Source organism: Xenopus laevis, chromosome 3S, assembly GCF_017654675.1.
Source record: "Xenopus laevis strain J_2021 chromosome 3S, Xenopus_laevis_v10.1, whole genome shotgun sequence".
Lineage (NCBI taxonomy): Eukaryota > Metazoa > Chordata > Amphibia > Anura > Pipidae > Xenopus > Xenopus laevis.
Window position 1 is genome coordinate 115,033,040 of NC_054376.1, and position 5,276 is coordinate 115,038,315.

The window sequence follows — 5,276 nt, forward strand, 5'->3', positions numbered from 1 at the left end:
CAAAATTGGGTACTTTGTTTATTATAATACACAAGTTTTAATGAGTTTTAATGTGACTAAAATGACATCACTACTCACTGTTTATAGCTGATGACATCACTACTCACCATTTATAAGGATATAATTTACAAGGTATTTTTTGTGTATTAAATAGTGATTAAAATACCCCCTCTTGTAAATTATAAGTGTAGGGATGTGTAAAATAGCCACCCCTAGTATTATTGTAAGGCAGTCCCTCCATGTTATGGACACCTAACTGGGTCCTAAAATACAGTTGGGAGGGGTACTGTTTGCTCTTTCTGCTCTAAGCTAGGCCCCTTGCTGTTTCTCACAGTGACCAGCAGATGGCACTGTGCTGGGATATAAAAGGCTCTGAAGCCATGCTTTCAGTGTCCATTTTGTGGTAGCTCTGACCTGAAGAGGCAGGCAGGGCTCTGTGGAACCTAGACAGGTCAGGTCTAGTAAGAATAGGCTACTCACCATTATAGGTCACTCTAGGAGTGACAGACAGACAGGTTATTTAGCTGAGCAGCTCAAGGCTCCGACGAGGAGTCAGAGGGATTAGGATCCCGGGTACTAATAGCCCAGAAGTAGGGACCAAGGGGCCGATTCACTAACTTCGAGTGAAGGATTCAAAGTAAAAAAACTTCGAATTTCGAAGTGTTTTTTGGGCTACTTTGACCATCGAAGGGGCTACTTCGACCTTAGACTTCGAATCGAAGGATTTGAACTAAAAAATCTTTCGACTATTCGACCATTCGATAGTCGAAGTACTGTCTCTTTAAGAAAAAACTTCAAACCCCTAGTTCGCCATCTAAAAGCTACCGAACTCAATGTTAGCCTATGGGGAAGGTCCCCATAGGCTTTCCTAAGTTTTTTTGATCGAAGGATATTCCTTCGATCGTTGGATTTAAATCCTTCGAATTGTTCGATTCAAAGGATTTAATCGTTCGATCGAAGGAATAATCCTTCGATCGTACGATCGTAGTATTTGCGCTAAATCCTTCGACTTCGATATTCGAAGTCAAAGGATTTTAATTCCCAGTCGAATATCGAGGGTTAATTAACCCTCAATATTCGACCCTTTGTGAATCGGCCCCCAAGTGTATAGGAACAGGGTAGATAGATTCCTCTCAGGTTCCACTTAGGGAAAAGGCTGAAAGCTGGGTGTACCTTTATTGCTGCTGAGCTTGTCCTCTTGCCTGTGGGGACTATTACTGACCATATGGTGCTGTGAGTATTGCCTATTCAATGTGATGCTAAATCCTGTCATGCTCTATTGTATACTCCACTGAGGATTGTGTATGTTCAATAAACCAGTTCATGTTTAAGTTATAAGAACCACTGGCGCCCAATTATTATACCCTGAATCCAGTTACAGTTGCACTACACCCTGCCTCCACACCGTTGCGAGGGCTCACTCCCTAAGATTACAGGTCTCATCCGGAGCATATTAAATGGGAGTGGAGCTCAATAGTGGAGTAAATAACACACAATTAACTATAGCGCTACATAAGGATATTATAAGTTACCGCAGAGTTTCATGACCATATAAAAACACGAGGCCGAAGGCCGAGTGTTTTCATACAGGTCATGGAACTCCGAGGTAACTTCTAATATCCTCATATTTTGCAACTGGGGGTACTTTATTTATTATAATACACAAGTTTTAGTGATTCATGTGACAGAAATGACATCAGAACTCACCGCTTATAACTGATGACATCAGAACTCACCGTTTATAAGGATATCATTTACAAGATATTCATGGCTTTTGTGTATTATATATACAGTATATATATATATATATACAGCTCCTTTTTCTTCACCACCTCCATCATCAACCCCATCTTGGAAATGCTCTGCCACCTTTTTCCCCTTTCCTGAACATCAGTTCACATTGTTGAGCCATTCCTATAGAGCAGTGCATGAATGTGTGTATATATAAGCCTCTGGCAGGGAGTAATGCTCATTCTCTGTGCTGAAGGTGAGGGGACTCATTGGCTGCCATAAGCCCGTATGCTGGTAAATCAGATAGTGGTCTTTCTGATGGATCTGGATGCTTAAACACTTTGTTCTAATCATATGTGTACTCAACAGCAAGATAACCATCCAAGATCTAGCAAAACCCTAAGTATGATTTTGCTCTCCTTGAATCTCTAGCACTGGTTCCAGGGGTCATTGTTAGTTTTGGCAATGCGTATTAAGGGGTCAGTGATTCCCCCAAAACATCTTCTATGAATGCCGTCAAACAGAGACCACTATTGATCCGCATCTGCTCTATCACTGCACAGTATGTACTTTCAGTGGATATTTATGTTTAGGAAATCTGTTGCAGCTAGATATGATTTGAAAGCAAATCCCATTGAGAAGTGACATTCAGAAACTCTCGAGGGAGGAGTGCAAGTTAAAAACACAGGGTTTGTGCACAGCTGCAGCAACAAAACTCAGCAGGGAATTTTTGCCTTTATTTCTTGTACAGCAGCTTTTACTTGTCAGGATTAGTTTGTCTGACAGTAAATGGGTAGATTACTACTGTATGTCATTCTAACATTCTTTCTACCTATTTCAGCCCATTACAATATTTTCCAACGGCATTTTAGTCTTGACTAGTACATTTTCCATTTGTTTTTTTTTTGCATTAAAAAAAAGGTAATACATTACAGTTAACATTTACTCAAAGAGAAAGACTGAATATCTTTGACAGTCAAGTTGTTACCCGCCCCTGAAAAACACTGTAATTTGTTAGTCCAAATCAGCCTGTGCTAGATCAGCTTTCTACACAGCAATGATGTGCCGGACTATCTGCTGAATTATCTGCTCCGGCACTCCCCGATGACTCCCGGATGACTCCCGGATGACTCAAGGCACAAATTGGTCCCATGTTACATATTTTGCTTCTGTTCCTTTTCTGAGTTCCCGTGTGCATGACCAGATGAGAACATTGTTGTCCTTACAGTAGTTTGCACCTCTACAACTAGATAATCTCTTTACATTAGACCTGAGAAGCTGAACTTTCATTTGAAGCAGCATAGGTGGTTCTTCATGGTGAGGGCAGAGAGGTAGAATGTTCTAGCAGGTGATGTTGTGTTGGGAGATTCTATGAATGCCTTTAATGTAGAAGAAAGGTATCATCACTAGGGTATTGCTATGTGTTAGGCACACCCAAGTACTTTTCTGAGACCCAGTGCTGGTGCTCAGTCATGTTCCCTAAGAAGTGCTTCAGCCCTGGGTACTTCTGCAAGAGAATTATCTTGTGATCTGCTTTCACTTTTTCCATCTTCTCTGTGGCCCCAGGCTGCATTTACTTCTTCCATCTTCGCTGTGGCCCCAGGCTGGGTGCACACAGTAGAGTTTAAGATTTTTGCTTTAAAATTTGGATACTGGGTAAAGTTTACACTCTACTGGGCATCTGCACCCAGACCAGAATGTAGAGAATATTCAGAGAGAAAAATATGTGTGACATCCTACCTGGGATTGAACCAGTGATCGGCTGTTGTCAGTGCTGTCTGCATTGCCACTTCTCTATGAGAGCAGACAGCTAAGGTGTTTGTTCACTGCTATCCCTGTATTTCCAAGTAAACATGGTTTGTTTCACCTGTTGTTAATCTACTCACAGGTGTCCTGAGTTAGTCATTATTGTGGCTATATAACCCCCTGACTCACTGCCCGTTATAGGTCAAGTGTGCTTGGTCCTCTTAGCCTTGTGATTGTTGTTCCTTTGACTCCTGTTTCCTGTGTGACTTCTGGTTCCTGACCTTGAGTTCGCTCATGATTCTGCTCTTGTTATCTGGTTCTGACCACGCCTGGCGCCTGTCTGACTGCATTCAGATCCTTCCTTACCATCTCCTTCCCCAGACTATACACTTGGCACCCTTGCAGGCCCGGACTGGCAATCTGTCAGTTTTGGTAAATGCCAGAGGGGCTGCTGTAAGATGCCATAGACAGTCACTGTGGAGTGGGCTGGTGGGGGACTGGTTGGGCCTCTGTGTACTTGAAAAGCCAGGGCCTATTATGAGTCCCAGTCCAGACCTGCACCCTTGCCTGCTCCTGGGGGAGTACTGGATTCTCGTGCATAGGGTCAGACTGTTCTGGTGGGACACCGGTCCCAGACCTGCTCCCCCGAACGGCCGCCTTCCCCTTAAAAAACAGCTTAAGTGCCGCAATATGCGGCCAATGTTTGCACATGCAATCGGGGTGCCAGGTTTGGCGCATGTGCGCAGGGTGCTGGGTTTCGTGCATACATGTGGAGGGCGTTTACAAATTTGTGCAGAATTTTTCTAGTTGTGAGGGGGCCCTGGGGATTGCTAGGAGGACCCTTAGTGTTGCAGCCCTGGTGGGCCCCCAGTGCTCAAGTCTGACCCTGCTCGTGCAGTAGGTCCTGGCGGCACCTGAGTAGCTCAGGGCCAGGCCCAAAGCCAAAGATGGCTGTTATAGGCAGAAGATCACATCTAGACAGGGATCCAGTCACTCCCTTGGGGGTTGGGTTTGCCATTCATAACAATATGGAGGCGTGTGGCCACATCTTCTGGGCTGGTGTGTTTTTCAGCAATTAGGAGCACCTGCTCCGGAGCCTATGGAAGCAATTTAACTCACCAGTGGCATCCCCCAGTGATTATACATTTCTTATTTTTTAAGATCGTGTTCTTAAGATCTACCATTAGTTAATATAGATATCGGTACAGGTATGGGATCCATTATCCGGAAACCCATTATCCAGAAACCTCTGGAAGGGCTGTTTTCCATAGACTCCATTTTATCCAAATAATCCAACTTTTTAAAAATTATTTTCTTTTTTCTGTAATAATAAAACAGTACCTCCTACTTGATCCAAACTAAGATATAATTAATACTTATTGGAAGCAGAACCAGACTTTTGAGTTTATTTAATGTTTACATGGTTTTCTAGTAGACTTAAGGTCCAAATTACAGAAAGATCTGTTATCCGGAAAGCGCCAGGTCCTGAGCATTCTGGATAACAGGTACCATACCTTTATACAGTTTATGTATGTGAGTGTATAGATAGGTCTGTATACGTGTATCTACAGTGTGTGCACTGGGGTTCAATTTGATTGACTTAATTAACTTTATTGTCTTTTTTTAACCAACAACATGCGGCTTTAAAGAGGACATTGAAAGTAATTTGTCTGTTTTTTGCAGATTACACAAAACTATACAGAACATTTAGGAAGGGTCATTACTGCCAAAGAATGAGCAGATTCAGAGCAGATTCAGAGCTGACAAACATAAGGGTATACATCTGGGCTTTAAAAATA